Here is an 18550-nt window from a genome sequence, read left to right as displayed (position 1 = left end):
AGAAGTCTTGATTATTCATACCGGAAATGACCACGATTACTGTAAAGTAAAAAAGTAAAATAATGCTTCCTTGCGGATTGAACTTTGTCCAAAGCTGAGAAATGTGCAGTTTATCCCTGTGTAGCAAAATGTTCATGGAGTGCATTGACTGAAAACAGTAAATAGCAAGCATAAATAAGGGAAGTCATAGATAGTGCATCTGTTATAACATAAGAGGCATCTCGAACTTAATTTGTGCTGTTGCTTGTGTAACATACAAGTGCAACCATTATGAAAGGGAACACGCAAGCATGCCCCAAAGCGAGCCAGTGCTTTACCCAACATGTCTTAAAAAAACAAGTATGTCATGCTTTTCAGTTGTCTTCCATGAAAAGCGGAACAGCAGTGCTCACTGAATTGATAAATTGGAATAACTGTTCTTGACCACATGTTCCTTTTTGTACTGCCTGCACTTGTACATAGATGTGGTATGGTGTGCAGCCATGTGGCAGTGGCTTGGATGGTGTGTGCGTTAGAGCGCGAGAGGCACCTCCAACCTTGTCACGTGTGCTGCTGGTAAGTATGTGTGCATGGAGTGTACATAGATGTGTGGTATGGTGTGCAGCCACGTGCCGGAGGCTTGGATGGTGTGTGTGAGAGAGAGGCACCTCCAACCTTGTCACGTGTGCTGCTGGTAAGTGTGTGCATGGAGTGTACATAGATGTGTGGTATGGTGTGCAGCCACGTGGCGGTGGCTTGGATGGTGTGTGCGTTAGAGCGCGAGAGGCACCTCCAACCTTGTCACGTGTGCTGCTGGTAAGTGTGTGCATGGAGTGTACATAGATGTGTAACATAGTGTACAGCGGTGTGGCAGTGGCTTGGATGGTGTGTGTGTTGAATAGCATGAGAGGCATCTCCAACAGTGCTACAGGTGGAGCTGACATAAAGTATATAACAAGCTCTCAATGCAAGCCCAGTTAAATTCTAGAATATGTTGAAGTGAGAAAACAGTCTTTTGGTTGCGTATATATGCAGTCTAAGGAAGCATGTGCAAATTAAACTCAGCTGTCACTTTTCTGTTCACCAGAACTTTCACAATACACATTGTTGCAATACTTCTGCCCAGGTATAACATGCCATTAAGGTCAAAAAGCACAGGACAGCAGATGTGTTAGCTCAAAACAGCGATGAAACATGCTCACAAGCTGTTGACGATTTGGACAGCACAAAGGGAACTAAGATTTTAAAAAAAACTGGCTGAAAATGTCCATGAGACATGCTCACAAGCTGCCGATGATGACTCAGACACCAGAGATGCCGTTACTGAGGGAGCACCAGTGATGTGTATGGCTGTTCTCAAAGAGTCTGAATTTTATTTTCGCAGCATGACTGCACTGAACACTTTCCAAGGAAAGTGCAGCAAATGAAGTGTTAGCATGTTTCATCACTGTTTTCAGCTCACAAGCTGTTGATGATTTGGACAGCACAAAGGGAACTAAGATTTAAAAAAAAACTGGCTGAAAATGTCCATGAGACATGCTCACAAGCTGCCGATGATGACTCGGACACCAGAGATGCCGTTACTGAGGGAGCACCAGTGATGTGTATGGCTGTTCTCAAAGAGTCTGAATTTTATTTTCGCAGCATGACTGCACTGAACAATTTCCAAAGAAAGTGCAGCAAATGCCATATTGTTGTTTTGATGGACCAGTTGCTGTGGCATAGGCAAGCTTACAGTAAAGACTTAGCCTAAGTGCATATGAATGCATTGCTGGTAATGTACTGAAGTATTTGCCTAACTCTTTCCTAACTGTATGTTTCATTCTCAATTAGTAAAAACTATTTAAGCAAAAGGTTTGTGCAATGCCAGACAGTATTTGGGTGGAACTTATAAAATTCTAATGTAGCAGGCCAAAGCGGGCTGTTTGTATAAAGTGCAGTCAGGTAACGGAAGAACCCTGGTGCCCTGAATTATAGTGGGCCTACCTTGCCATTCAAGTGGCAATATCAATGATCCTGAGTACAACTCCATTTAATGCTACGGACTTGCAGGTTGCTGACTTGAGCCATGCTAACATCTGGGGCAATGCACAGCTGCAGAGCTGCGGGTTCAGGTTGAGGGAAGCCAGCAGCTCCACTAACTATAAGGAGGCATTCTAATCCTAGGCATTGTTGATACAGTCCAGCAATACATAGTCCTTGTCATGCTTGCATTGCAGGAAGCTTGCTGTATCTTTGTGTGCAGAGCAGAATGGGCTGCAAAACTTTTTATAGAGAACTAAATTTTTACACCAGACTAGCCATCCAAATTTTAGGCTGAACCACACTGGTCATAGGGACAGGTGCTCACTTGTCCTTGACTAGAGAAAATGTAGCTTTTTCACAAGTTGTGTGCTTGCCTTGCTTGTGTTTGTTTTTTGCAGATTTGATGAGGGAAAATATTTAATGCAGAAAGTAGCACCTGAATGTGCTGGCTGTTTGTAGACCCTGCCAACTGAAGATGACAGATTTCAGGTGAGGATTATTTTGTGAGGTAGTTGCTGGGCTGCTTTGACAAAGTTCTTCAGCATAGCAAGCTCAAAACACAGCAGGGAAGAGGAGTGCCATTTGCTAATTTTCTTGAAGCCCGCATGGTCATAACAAGGGGAACTGATATCCCATGTCAAGCAGCATCAGTATGGGTGCACTACAGGCCTCAAGTAATTCCTTTCTAGTCATTCTTTCTTCCCGAAATTTTCCTCCTAGGAATAGAGAACTCATCCCGCTATGGCACCTCAGTGGCTCTGGGGTCTTTAGACTGCTTACCCCAGAATTTGATCCTGGCCGTGGCGGCTGTATTTCAGTGGAGGAAAAATACAAGAATGCCAATATGTTGTGCAAAGTCAGCGCACGTTAAAAAGCCCCAGGGGGTGCAAATTAATCCGGAGACATCCATTATGGTGTCCCTCATAGCCCATGTGTCGCTCTCAAATATAAACCCCACAGTTTAAAAATAAGATATTTCAGGCCCCTCATTCCCCACTCAGAATCTGCATGCGTGAGTAAATTTTCTCTGGTGCTGCTCAACAGAGAACCTCTTGACAATTAGCAAGCATTTCTCATCTTTAGGCAATTAGTGCACTCTGTTGCTTGTTCATACCTGCCTTGCATTCACTATCATTTTTGTTTGCATGTGGTGCACTTCAGGAAAAGCAGTATCAAGTGGCACTCCATGCTGCATACATACCTCTTTGTCATGTCGTGATGTCATAGTGAACTGCATTTTTAGAGGACAGTTGAGAATATGTAGTTATCGTGGAGCACATAACTACCATTCATCTTATTTAACAAAGACAATACTGCTGCAGCAGACAAACAGTATTACTCATTTTTCGGAACATTGCTGGTGCAATGTGTCACACGGACTTATATTGCCGTGGTAGAACTAGTTGAGAATGGCCTTCCCTCACCATAGTAAAGCACTTCATAAATGAATTTGCTTGGCAGTCATAGGTATGGTGCTGTGGCAAAGTTGCTAGGAATTTGTTCCACTCATGCAGATACTTATTTCTATTTTTGTTTCAGGCTTTCGTACACCATATTTACTTACATAATGGATGCACTTGCATAATAAATGCCTTGCCTACTTCAGTCGCCAAAATTTGGGGAAGTTTAATTGACCACACCAAGTTTTACAGCATGTAATAAATGCACCAAAATTACCATTCAAATTTTTTCCCACAGACTGCATCCATTATGCAAGTAACTGTGGTATTATGTTACAGAATGAAGCACTGTCAACCGTAATATGTGGCCGCAAAACTGCCTGGAGCCACGTGAAGAGGAAGGCTCCCAAGGCTCATCACAGCACATTTTCTCCAGTATCCAGACATGGCACCCGTTTCATCCTGCACCTCACATTCACCTCGGGATATTGATAACCTGTCAGCTAGATAACGAATGTTGCAAATAAAATGTCTAACAGAAAGCTGCGGTTGTATGTATCAGGGTTTTCCTTGACTTGTGGCAGTCTACCTGGACAAGTTGTCATAATGCAAGGCAGCCCAGTATGCACGAAATGTGATTTGCAACACCTTCACATATCATTTCTTAGGGTTCATCGTTTTCCACAATTGGGTGCAACTCATCCTTCCACAGTCCTCGCATAAAGTGCTCCTTTTCCTTTCTTGGCTGCCAAAATTTCTTTTCCTAGGCATTTTGGCAATTTTCAATTGCATTTCTCCACGAATGTGGTACTTCTGAGAAGTTGGAAGGTAATTTTACATATGATCTATTTTTAATAAGCTTCAAGATACTACGCTTGATTTAAACATTTGCAGTCATAGATACGCTGCCATTGTGTGATCACTGTACAAAAACATTGATTCTAATGGATGTTTACGATGCCCTACAAGCCCATCTGTGGCTTTAGAAAGCTACCCTTCCTAGTACAGACATTAAATACAACTTGCACATAGCAAAAACTAATCTGTGTGTGTAACGTTGAAATTCAATAGATTCCATTAGACGCCGCTTCGATCCCAGCTGCGGTGATTTAATTTTGATGGTGGCAAAATGCTAAAGGTCCGTGTGCTGTGCGAAACCACTGGTGGTCGACATTACCGGAGCCCTCGACTACGACGCCCCTCGTAGCCTGATTCGCTTTGGGGCTTTAAACCTCATAAACCAAACAACCAACTTGTCTATTAATTGCAATACCCACATCACATGGGCACAACTGACAAGGTGTTCAATGCATGTTCATTAACAGCATTTTTGCTGCAACTTCCAGTTATTGTCCGAACACAATAATGATGGGAATACTTGAAGATTAGAAAAGTTTCTTTCATTTGAACAAAACGTGCCTGTAGGGTCAAAGCCTTTGTCAATATTGTTCACGTGTAGTAGTATCTCACTTCTTTTGCAGAAAATAGTTTCTCGCTAGTTCAATCTAAATGGTCACAATCAGCCTGTGGTGTCAGTATAAGGTGATGTCAAAATAAGGACTGTTACATTAATTAGGTTTTTTTGAAATTAATCATGAAATATAGTACAAAATGCATGAGCTTGTTACTTGTAGCAAACGTGAAGATGGCATACGCATGAATGTCGCGAAGCTGGTCCCTGCAGTGCCGCATGAAAACCGATAAAATTTAATCACGAATGGTACATGTGTTAAATGCTGATCAATTAAGGCTAAAAATAAATCACAGACCATCAATGTGACTCATGCGGCACAGTATGCGTCAGCATGATGTTCCTGCCAGACGGAGCGCAGCAGCTGCTGACAGGTTCAGACTACGAATGGGTCCCATCAATCACCACGTGACACGCCCACTCCACTCACCTAATGAAATCCAGCTATCTGTGACACATCCACTCTCCCCACCCCTCGACTGTGTCAACCGCTTGCCAACCATCTTCACCTACCCTCTCTTCTCTTTCCACTCTCTCCACTTTGCCACCTGAGGCTTCAGACAGATGGATGGACGAATTATTCCAACATGGGGGTTCTGATGCTGACGCATTACAATGATATTTTTGAATCACAGCTACAGTTTGTTACATGCCAAGTAGAAAAGTACTCGCTACACCATGCATCACAAGGAAGTACATTTGGCGCCTAAATTGAAATGTGCAGTGCAGCGAGCAGTTAGCACCAGGTGCTGTACACAGACACGAGCGCGAAATGGACAATGTTTATTACCTTATTAAGGCCTTTTCTGTGCAGCAGTTGCATGTGCACTCCCCCTGTACAGAGTGTGAAGACTGCTTTTGAAGCTAAGGTTGATCACATTGCAACGAATAAAGACAGCGCAAACACGAGAACCGAACACACAGCACTGACTCAACTCTTCGATGGTCAGTGCTATGCGTCTGGTTCCCGTGTCATCCCTTTTTGTTCTGCGACCAACCTTAACTAAAACAAACAACTTGCCCGAACCCTTGCTTTTGAAGCATGCCATGCGCTAGCACGCAGTAGAGTGCACAGACTGAGCCATGTGTGCTATTGTAGCAGCAGTAAACCACGGGCAAAAAATACCTTTGTCCGTAAAGTTTCGAGACTGATTTATTTTCTTCTCTAGAACTAATTCCCCAAAACAAATGTTGGTGCGTATGTGTAGCACAATCTTTTCGGGCTAACCTGAGCTATTTATGTTAGTTGCTGAAGGAGCCGCTAGATGGCACTACATGTAAATACGTTGTCACTTGTCGTCTGCACATTCTACTGTGAGTGAATGTGGAGAGATGGACGTGTAAGCTTATAATTCTGTGTGAAGCTTGGCATGACAGCCACACAGATGTAGCAGCTCCTTCGTGGCGCTTACGGCAATGAGACATTATCGCGGGCACAAGTTTTCGAGTTCCACAAGAGGTTCGTTTCGGGGAGAACGTCTGTGGAAGACAACACAAGGCAGGGGCACCCTTAAACCTCACAGAATGAAAACAACGTGGCTCGGATCAGGAAAATCATACAGCAAGACCGCACCATTACAATCCGCATGCTATCAGATGCTCTCGACATTAGTAAGAACAACATGCCACCAAATTCTATGTGAGAACTTGGGGAAACAAAAGCTGAATGCCAGACTTGTGCCGCACTCCTTCACACAGGACCAGAAGGACACGCGGGCATTAGTGAGCGCTGATTTACTCTCTGAGGCAGAGAAGGATGCTGGCATTCGTCGACACCATCATTGCTGAAGACGAAACATGGTGTTTTCAATACGATCCTCAAAACAAAGAGGCAGAACGCCGAACGGCGGTCCACAAGCTCTCCGGCGTCGAGAATGGTGCAGCGACAGAAGACCAAAACAAAGACGATGCTGATAGTTTTTTTCGATGCCTGAGGTGTCGTACACCACAAGTTCGTCCCACAAGGGCAGACGGTGAATCAGGAGTTTTATATCCGCGTGCTCCAACACATGCGTGATGCACTGCGACGCCGTCGCCCTCACTTATGGGCATCTGGACAATGGAGCCTTCTCCACGATAACGCAAGGCCGCCCACTACTCTCAGCGTGACAAAATTTCTCGCCAAGCACAGCATTACTGTAGTTCCCCATCCGCCATGCTTGCCTGACCTCACCCCATGTGATTTTTTCCCGATTCCTCGTGTGAAGAGAGCCCTAAAAGGTTGCTGGATGGGGAGTGGGGAGGCCATTCAAGGCGCCACGACATAGGAGCTGGCAGCCCTGCCAAAAGAAGCGTTTTCCAACTGTTTCCAAGACCTCAAGAAGCGTTGGAAGCTGTGTATAGACTGCAAGGGAGATTATTTCGAAGGGGTGCTGCACAAATGATTTCAATGATTTCAACGCATTTTTTTAATGAACTAAGTCTCGGAACTTTACGGACAAAGGTTGTATGTATACACAGCCAATTGCGATAGTCGGTAATGCGAATTTTAAGCGCAGCTGTTTATGTATTTTAGTTTTGCAATATGCTAAGGTACAAAATTTAAGAGAGCCACCTGCCACGGCAAGATTCAGTGATAGGTGGCATTTCGCTTTGCTACTACCTGCCACAGCTGGGAGGTGGCGCGTTACGCTACTAGCCGCCCTCCGGGATCTTCCCGTGGCAGCCACCTTCCAGATTTCCATTCATCCGCTCTTGCCGTGGCAGGTGGCGTGTAATGCCGACTACGACGTGGAATCCAAGAACGGGTGCCAAAGAGTGGCGCTCTAAAATGGATGTGAAAAGTGTAGAAATGAAAAATGTGCACATACCTCCTGCTCCTTTCTGAGAAAAGCCAACAAAAACCATCCTAATAATACTTCAATGCTAAACCGTATTTGGCTCACTTGTACGAAGTTACAGCACCTCACACTACCAGCATGAAAAAAAAACAGTCACAAAAGACAAGGGACAGGCGAAGGAGTGTTCACGACTGGTCCAACGACTGGTCCTGTCGTTGTGGCGTGAACACTCCTTCTCTTGTCCCTTGTCTTTTGTGACTGTTTTTTTTTTCAAGGTACAATGCACCAACTGGCCCGCATTTCAACCCTTCTGCATACCAGCATGACACAAAGGTGTTCTGTGATGCCTGCAAACTTCTAAAACATTCTGCAAGACGCATCAGACTTGCCTACTAGACTTGCTGAGCTATTGCTGGCACAGCAGTGCCACAGAAAAGGTTACTGCACAAACACGACTACCAGTTTGTTACTATCACTCAGCAATGCAATGGTGCTAATATCAGCAATCAAAACCTGCCACATTTAGGAACATGATTATTTATCCAGCAAAATGGCAAATGAGCTTCCATACGATAAATTCAGAGCCAACATCTCGTTGATGCAGCCAATATAAAGCTAACATCATGTGCTTGTAAACAACAAACGTATCCTTAAGGGACACAAGTGAACCATACAGCAGTGGTTTCCACTAATGATGCATATGCCTAAGTATGGCAGGAGTCTACTACTACAGCTTCGTTTACAGGAACCCAAGGCAAGTCGGGAAAAGGCCTCAACAAGAACACTTGTACTTGATGGCGAATTTTCCTGAACTTAATCTTGGTGAGTAAGGACCGGCGTAGGTACAGTAATGCCCAGTGTTAAGCAAGACAGAACACGCAAAAGTGCCACCCACAACTGTGGCATGCTCCCTCTGTCCCAGAAGTGCCAGTACAAAACAGTTTCCGAATGATCTGACTCTATGACTTGACAATGCTTGTGTGCACATTGCCAAGAAGATGGGGCTGAGCAACGAACTGCTTGCAATTTGGTTGACTTAGCCCGACCCAACGAGTACTAAGCATTTACACAAGCCTGAACGGCCAACTTGACCCGACATTGTCAGGTTCATGCAAACACCTAGTATTACACATGTGTAAACCCATGCAAGAGCCAATTAGGTCACATACAGTCCCAGGAGTGCCTACTCCGTGGTCCATTTGCCTAAAATTTCGGGCACGGCGCGCCCAGATGACACCACAATTGATTAATAAAAGCATAACAGAATATTAACAAAAGCATTACAACACAGAGCTCATAACAGGTTTGAAAACACAAATGCTAGGCATAATATAACACTTTCTTCTAAAGCACGAAAATTCCCATAATTCCGCCCTCCTGCACTGGCTGCAATAGGCTCTCGAATTTGCATGCATGCCATGCAAAAGCTCTTACGAGTCCCACTGCCCAGCAGGTGGTTACAACATACCGCATCACCAGCAGCCTTCACATGCATTCGCACTTCACTGGCTTCCTTGAGAACTTCGCTCACAGCTATACCATCTGCAGACAAGTAGGGAGTTCCGAACAAAGCTCAAAATCACACAGCCCGCCACTTCAGCCACCGGTGCAAAACCAGCAGAGCACAGTGCGGCCAGTGGAGTTGATGCGCGCTTGGTGCAGTCTGGCACAGCTGTCTTCACAACGTGCAACTTACCGGAATGCACCCAGCATGCCTCCTGACTTGCCTTGCTAACGCTGAACGCTAGTTAATTTCAGCACTACCTTCCCTCTTTTCCCCTTTCCTCTAGTCCCGAAATTCACAGCAAAAACGACTCCAGATTCTTTTCCTCCTTACTCTGCTTGATTACAACTAAACCCTAAGATGCGCGACCACTTTTTGACAGTCTTCTAAATTAGGCTGGCAAGTATGACCATGCCAACACAACTCCATCTAACGTCTGGTCTTCTGGTTATGTTGATGTTTGCTGCATTCACCAAAAATAAAATCAGATTTACAAATTTTTCCGAGCACTCGATTCAAACTCGTGATATAAACATAGTGAAGGGCTCCGTGATTACTGTTAGAAAGTGAATAGCAATGTTGTCTGGCTTTGGTGCACTGCGCTAGAAAACTTGGCACAGGTTGCTTGTAAAAACGGCCAGGATGATGACACTTCCATTTCACCTTTTGGCCTATTATAGCCTATAAAAGCTACATCCTCAGCAAAAGCAGCCCCTTTTCATTAGAATGACGTAACCTATCATCGCTATGACCCAACTCTAATGTGTCCTCCTTGGTATCCCGTGAAGTCTGGCCGCACTGAGCTGCTCTGTAACGCAGTAAGCATAGCGCGGAAAGAACGCAGGACGAAGAGGAAAAAGGACAAGAATAGTGCTTGTCCCCTCTCGTTCTTCCCGTGCTATGCTCACTGTGTTACAATGAATTACCAACCTGCCCAAGCCTATTCCATTCTGAGCTACTCTGCTTTGTTATTACCAACGTTCTTTACATTGAACAAAAAGATGCAGGACACGAAGAATCACTCGCAGCTGAAGTCTGACAAAATGCGACACTTGTACATAGCATCAGAGTATGCAATGTCTGGGCACCTGTCTATCACCTACTTGATACACCAGTTCTGTCCCCACTCATAAACACCCAAACACTTGCTTCAGTCTCTTTAGCAATGAAGGCAAACACACTGGCTTACACAAACATCGAAATTACTTGCTATTACATCTTAACAAAAGTGTTCAGTGTCACATTGTTACTATGCTATATTAATTTATACATGCCACCACATCATCTTTGGCAGACAATAAAAATCTCGCTTTTCAACAGTATGTGGGCAGTCACTGATTGCACAAACCAAATATGACTGTATACCAACAGAACGTGAACTCACAGGATTACCTTAGAACTCCTACGTCGATGAAAGCGTGCAGTGAACATGGAAACACTTTTCACTTTTTCAGATGCGCCGCTCAGCGTGTGCACACGCGTTCAGTACACACTGCCTGCGCCATGAAGGAAGACGGGTCACTCGGCCTCAAGAGCAGAAGTACGCATTGCCAGTGCATTCCAGAATACTCAATTCCAATAGCTACTATACGAGACATAAGCACGGTTTTCGATAATCCAGCGTTCGCACTGTGCAGCTTTATTTCTTCGCTCTGTCCCAAGCATTGGGACCGCTGAGGTGGTTGCAAGCTACAGTCGGGTAAGCCTTGCGATTGTTCTGCCGACAATTGCTTCACTCTGCGATCTGGCAGATCAATGCAATTTCGCACACGAGAACCCACAACAGTCGTCAATCGGTACTGTCGCCATTTGGTGTCCAGATCAGTGCCTTGGACTGTTAGAGGGCGGGCTAGAAAAGACATGCTGCAACGTTCTCCAACCCTTGCTCCATGAGATAGTCACGGCGATGACGTATCACAGCCTACACACTGCATCGTGATGATTATAACAAGAGCTATATGTACAGACCTTTTCCGCAATGAGCTTGAAACACCCAGATCTGGGACGCCAATACTGGACGGCACGCGCTTGCATCCTGTTCACTCAACTTTAGGGGGCGCATGGGAGGTAAACACGCATTCTACGGGCGGTCTGCTGGTCACAAAAAAAAGGGCAAATTTAAATATCTACACAGGCCACAAAGACGCGACGCCGGCGAATTCTTCACTCGCAACGACCGCCGACCGCGATTCGAAGCACGTAAACAACCGCCATGTTGTTTTTTTTCTTCTTAGCTCAGACTGTAGGGGGCGCTTTAAGAGCGCTACCATCATCATCATCGCGATCTTCCTCAAAGAGGCGCAAATAAAAATAGCCTATATTGGGAATAAACTAGAAAAAAAAACAATGAGTTAGAATTTACATTATAAATAAGATAGTCACTTATGCAGCTGTCGATAATCAACACACTCATTGAAAGGAAGCGCCAATAAAATTGATACAGCAGTGTCATTCACGAAAATAAAACCAAAACATTATAAATATGTGCGCTTTCTCCAAAGCTGCCTGGTTAGACTCAAGCTGAGACGTGCGACCATGTTTAGCAGATTTCTAAATCGGCCCATAAGAAAATGAAGCAAAAAAAACTAATAGGAGCTGGAAACGTACGACACAAAAGGGTCAACATTGCATGGTCAACAATATGCACGCTTTGTCTCTTGCTGCGCATCCAAGGCTTCAGTGCATGTCACTGTGCTGTTTCAAAGCAGCACAGTCTTCTATCATTGTAGCGGATAGAACCAATCCAAATGTAGTGTCATGAACAAAGCGGTCACATAATTTTCACTTATACGGCTCAAAATCACATTATTTGTTATTCGAGTTTAGTTTCAATGACATGAAGCAACCACAAGTACCATTATAAAAGGTACTTTTCATCAGAGCACTTCGGATGGACTGGAAGCCTCACTCCCAACAGTGTACAATAACACCACTCACACTAATCATGTTAATTGGCAGTAATGTGTACTTTACACTGCAACAGATGCAAGTCAAAAGATTTGACCATTCAAAATCATAGTGTGCTGATTTATTGCTGCAATCTTCAACATAATCATGCTTGCCATTACAATGAAAATGACTCATCAGCACATGTACACACGAGAATTTTTTGCTTTACACACATTTTGACACCACGCCTAGTTCACTACTTATAGGCTCCGTACAGTCAAGTTTGGTCACGAGCCCTGCACCAACTAGCGCAGCTTTCAGAAAACTGTGGGGCGGGGGAGCGGAAGCGCCGTGTGCTGCAGCGCTCTCTCAGATGCTTTCACGGCACTGCAACTATTGCGAGTACTAGCGGAAACGACCTAAGAAATTTCAGGAAGCAAAATACACTACTGCCGGTTATGCTGCGTCCAGAATTATTACAGCCGGGCAGGAAGCTTGGCATCAAAATGTGCAAGTTTTCTGGTAGGCTGCACGACCGAGAGGTGGACTGTAGCAGTACGGAGAGTCATGTCAACAACCTCTGTCAAGTTCAACGTCAGTCATACTGCCGCGCATTTAAAGCTACATTTTCAAATTGCATACACGTTACAACTCCTGCAACATGCATTTAGAATTTTGATAGCGCTAGAGCTACTTTCTAATTGTGGGCATCTAACCGCACTTTCGGCGTTTGTGTGGCTTCTCACCGTGCTTTAGTTTCTTTGATGTTTGTGATCATATCAAACACGTACGTGCTGTCGGAATCAGAAGCTAACGTAATGCGAGGAGGGGGTGGGATTATTTCAGCACTGTGGGATTATTTCAGCACGCAAGCATATCACCTGAAATGTACGAATGCATGACGGGGCGTTCCTTCCACTGGTAATACTACCTAGCGACTGGGTAAGAGGTAGCGCTACAACTTCTTTTTAAATCCGAGAACTTGCGTCCTGTAACCTTTGCTGCCAATAGCACGTACTGACGCCCACAAGTTTTCTGAATATCGAAATCACGAAAAAGCTGGATTTCCTCGCACGCTGGAGGAGGGGTGCACTGTGCAGTTCGTGCAGGGAAGTGTAACGAACATGTTCCAGTTTGTGGCTGCATGCTTAGATCGAGTGCCAAGCAATTGGGCTTTTTTTAAATCTGTATGTCCCATAAACTTTAGTGTTTGCCTGTGTTGCGCGGCTTACGCATACCGCGCCATAGTGCAAATTAGCTGTTGTCGCTTTATTTCATCTTATTTTATATTCAGAGCGATGGCTGCAAATTTGTGTCGAATTAGTCAACAAGCATCTACACTAACCACCTCGTGAAAATATGCAAAAAAGTGCAATTTGAACGCATGCCAATTACTACAGTTAGCCGAGTCTATGCAACCAAGAGACCTTCAAGACATGATAGGTATCTGACATGTTTCATACACCATAATCGTCCCTTAACAACCATGGTATGCACTACTCATTGGAGTCCTACATTCCACTGATGCCAAAGAGTGAATTTCCGCAACGGAATTAAGCCCTTTAGAGCGGTGGGAACAACGCATTTTTAAAAGCCTTTAATAGGCATAAAACCAGAAAAGGCCACTTGCGACATTGGAAAGCACAGCGCTTGATGCAGCAAGAACACGGCCGGCGGTCATGTACAAAACGCAGCAAGGACTTGAGAGCAAGTAGTGCAGCCAGCGTGTTCGCCTTCCCAGTATCGTCATACCTGCCACGGTAGTGCTGAAAGCAGTGCTGCTCCGCAGCGCTCTCTGGCCACTGTATGGAGCCTGTGCTACTTACATTTATTTACATGACAGGCATGAATGCACACATGCATGCCAATCATAGCATGGGTGGCATGCATATGTAATAGTTGATATGCACCTCGTCAACACCACATATTGTGCATTTGCACACACAAATACTCATGAAAATTTAAGATAGGTAAATTTAATGAAACGAGGGCAAAGAGGTCGGCCAGAAAGATTGATATCTGGCCTGCTTCTCTGCACTCAGGAAGGGGAGGAGGAGAAGAAAGAGGGTCCTGATGGGTGCCGATCTGGTGAGAAGAGAGGTGAGAGTACGTGTACGCACATCTGATGGCGTCAAAATTCAAGAGTGCTAGCAATTACTGCAGCTTAAATGGTCAAGCACACAGAACACACACCAAAGTTATGGTATGGTATGGAATATGAGGTTTAATGCCCCAAGGCAACAGGGTTATAAGGGATACCATAGTGCAGGGTTACGGATTAGTTTTGACCACATGGGGCTCTTTATCGTGCACTGATATCACTCAGTACACAGGCGCCTTGCATTTCACCTCCACTGAAACACGGCTGCCGCAATTGGGATTGAGCCCGTGTCCTTGGGCTCAGTTGTCAGGCACCCTAACCATTCAGCCACTGTGGCGGCACGACGGTGGCAGCATAGTGTACTTTTACTATACCTGCAATGTAAAAATTAACAAAAGGCAATTTCCCCACTTCATTTAAATTATTACAATTGCCCAAAGCACTCCTTGGTTTCCATTGCTCTTGGTTTGCTACACACTTGAGCCTTTTAATTTTTCGTCAGTTCAGGTCCCGTGAGGCATGCAAAAAATTGAGATATAATCGTTGCCAGTTCACTTTATGTCATTCCAACTCTTCGCAGGTTTGTGTACGAGTTGATATAAATAACAACGAACAAAGTTGTGACAATACTGCAGTCTTTGCATGCCTCACGTGATCTGAACGCACCGCTGACTTCATAGTCGTCGTTCGGTTGTTTAGGCTAAACAGTGTGAGAGAAAAATACATATATAAATATACTGTCTCTTGTTGGAGCGATCCATGCAGTTGTCTAGGTTTTCCAAGCTACTGCGAATCATTCTAACTGAAAGAAAACAACTAAAATTTTGGTGCCTCTGCTCCTTTAATACCTACTGGGCCTTAACAATATAAAACGCACCTAAACATATCAGCAAACTGAGCTGTCTACCTTCAAAAATGTATCGATAAGCTCTTTTCTCATTGCACTTTTAACCATGTTGCCTCATACTTGTGGTGTGCATATGTTCTGACTGTGCATGTTACAGAACCAGTAATTCAGAAACCAGCAGATCCATCCATTCAGCAGCATGTCAAGTGAGGAAGTAAAAATAGAATGCAGATAGAAAGGAAAGGCACACAGTTTTTTCAGACCTTCCAAGTTGAAGACTTCATACTCATATGTGGCCAATTGTAACTGTTTCCTTATTGAAATTGCACTCCAGTCTAGACGTTTGCCTTAAACCATAGAAAAATTTGTCAACATGCTTCCTTCTACAAGGAATAACCAAATATAAGTAGACAAGCCATGCTTACATTTTCATGCATTTTTAAGATCTTCACTATATGCACAGAAGCATGTCACATGTATGATGTGTTGATATTGGTTTATGCTGGTTCTTCACTTTATATTAAAAGATCATGGCTACTCTTTTTTTAGCATCCATTGCCCCATAGAGCTGCCATCTAAGGTGCAAGCTCATTTGAAGTTAAAGGTAGCTTGCCTAGTCACTTCTGAGTACCCATTCCAAAAAAAAAACAGATTTTCCCCTCAAAAGTGGCAACATGCTGTAATACCAGGCATGCAATTAATGTGACACCTCATGCACTTCGTAATGATCCATTGACCTACATAAGGCCAAGCCAGCATGTTGTTCACGTACGTGCATAAATTATATTCACTTATACAGCGCTAACGTCAAAAAGAAACCCTTCTAGCTACAAATGCTAGCACAAAGTTCATGCAACAGATTACAGCATGCATGGCATCCAACGTCTATATGTACGGCATACTTTTACTAATAAGGCTAAAACTGCGCATCTCCACAAGGACAAAGGAAGATAAGACAAGACACAGTCTCGCCCTTGTACAGGTGTGCTGTTTTATCCTTATTATGCCATACTAACTAGCCTATCAGTCTGCGTTTTTACTAACTGCAGCAGCAGAAACAACAGCTGTGAAATTTGGAATGCATTCATGGTGTCTAGGAATTTAAGCTCAGAAAATGTTACACACAGAAGGTGCAAGAGACTGCTCATTCAGAGTGTTTACTTTTCTCTCTGTATTATGTTTTACTTACCATGCAATAACCAACCGTTTCCAAGTGAACCCTAAGGCCACATTGTGCTGACTCTGGCTACGCAGATGCTGAAAGCCTGTCATGCCTCCCACATTATCACAAACCACTACAGGAATGACAGAGCCAGCAAAACAAGTTTTAGCCTTGTCTGGCTTCATTCCAATGCTGAACGTTAGAAAAAATACACCAAGAACCATGTTACTTTCACAAGTTCTACTTATAGGTTATAAAAACACTTCACCAACAGCTTTCACAGATATTACAAGGTTAGGTGGTGTGACCATACTACAAAATTCGCTAAAAGCCTATCAGTGAAGAAAGCGACGTAGGGACCACAGCTCATATGTGGCACGATGCGTCGCGTTGCGTGAGGTCTCTCCGCGGGAAACGCTGCGGCGTCGTGCAAAGCAGCTGTGGCCTACCGTGTGCTTTGCGCAACATGGGCGTCAATGCGAAGTAATCCATTACAGCTTGGCTAGTTGGTGGTTAGACTTTGCAGGCATATCAAACATGTACGACGGAAGATATGTCCTTTCACAGGCTAGTGCAGTACTTCTTGTCCGCCTTCCTTCGGTACACAAGTGCCTTTTTTGCGCATAGCTTGCCGCCGGTGGGCACATATGCAGGACTATAGGAACATGGTAAATACCACAACTGACAAATGGGATGACAGAATACAGACATCGCACAGAACATAGAGATGACATTATGCATGCGAGGTTGCCGTATCAGTACGTACAGGTCAGAATCAGTTACGCGGAACACAAGGAAACCATAATTCTCGACACACTCATTCAATGCAGGCACCGCCTTGCAAAATGTAGTCTTTACGAGCTTCCCATATCATACCACTAGCTGGAACCGGTCGCACTGCAAGCTTACATAATAAAGACAGCACTAGGGCACAAGCCCGGACGTTAGCGCGGTCAATATCACTGGCCTTTGCGGTAACCTTCCATGCCTTTGACGACACCACTTCTTTCACACGTCAATGCACCGCGCGCTAAACAACCATGTAAACAAACCACCGTGGCGATGGCAGCGATGGTCACCGTGGCAACCATGGAGACGCCAGCGACCTAGGAACTGTGGCTAGGGACGTTTCAAAAATTTTCAGCGCCATTTTTTACCTATGTTTGCAACAAAAAGTACCCAGAAAAGTACCGAGATAAACGCCATTTTGAAATGACGTCATTAAAAACCACGTGACATGAGGATCAGGTTCCTCCGTTTAGCCCTACGCGGCCGTCTAATACCCCTGTCACACGGGACTTCTCGGCCTTTGCCATAAAGTTGTCTTATTGCACTAAAGGAGGAAAACCGAAAAGGAGCAGCGACGCTGCTACACGGCAAATCCAAAGGAGCAAGAACGCGGCCTCCGTGAATGCCAAAAGTCACCGCTGTGTGTGAAGCGGCGGTAGTAACATCATGAAATTAAAGCAGATGGTAGCACTTCAGCTAAGAGTACATTCGTTTATGTTGGAAAAAGTAGCTATCACGATAATAAACGAGCGTTCTGACGGTGAGAAACGGATATTTTGAAACAAAGTTTTTTTTTTTTTCATCGTTCTCGGTCCGACCACGGTAGGCGCACTTTTCGGTTCGGCTCCTCGTTGTGTTCGAGAAGCGTGCTTTGTTGCTTGTGTCTTTGTGCACACAAGCAAACTCAAAACAGGCACTCAACAAAGAGCAAACGAAGAAAAAACAGCAAAGCGAGATGCGCAAGCACGTGTGTGTCGATGCGGCTGCTGAAAAGTGTTCAAGTCCTTTCTTAGCAGTGTGGATGTCTTTAGTCATAGCCTCCTCTACGGTTAAGTGCACTGTAACGCAAAATTAACCATTGAATAAGATAAATTAGATATTTTTTACGGTTTCAAAACTAAAAATTGCGTCAATTTTTTATTCTTTGAGCTCGCTAGCTGGCGCTGCCGTCTGGGTTGCTCCTTTAATCAACTTTAAGGCCGCTGACGGCCGCCTTTATTGCTACGGAACTTTATCGCAAAGGTCTCGACGCTTTGCCGTGTAGATGCGCGTCACGCGCCTTTGGGGCAAAGGATCTTAATTTCTAAGGCCTTACAAGTGCCCGTGTGACAGGGGTATAAGTAGCCGTCTATTTGGGACTATTGGAACGCAGCCACTGTACCGAGGCTCCCGAAACTTGCGCGCGACGCCGCCCTGAGAGCCCCCCCCCCCCCCCCCCCTTTTTGTAGGCGCGTTCCCCTGGTCCCCTTCGGCGGCCCTCCTCACGCCTTATCGACGTACGCCAGCTGCGTCTTGACAGAGTGCCTTGAAGGTTCTGGTCACAGAGATCAGGGCGCACTGCTCATTAATATAATAAGGCCAATATTAATTAACAGCACTTCAG

General features: G+C 44.7%; 1 protein-coding gene across 1 annotated transcript in view; it reads left to right on the top strand.

The window, feature by feature from the left end:
* LOC144102753 (uncharacterized) overlaps positions 1–18550 on the top strand; it is a 37535-nt gene that overhangs the window by 8078 nt on the left and 10907 nt on the right. The gene's annotated exons all lie outside the window — the stretch shown is intronic.

The sequence above is a fragment of the Amblyomma americanum genome, chromosome 8 (assembly GCF_052857255.1).
Source record: "Amblyomma americanum isolate KBUSLIRL-KWMA chromosome 8, ASM5285725v1, whole genome shotgun sequence".
Taxonomy (NCBI): domain Eukaryota; kingdom Metazoa; phylum Arthropoda; class Arachnida; order Ixodida; family Ixodidae; genus Amblyomma; species Amblyomma americanum.
Note: the sequence above shows the minus strand (reverse complement) of the source record. Positions and strands in the feature narration are given on the sequence as shown.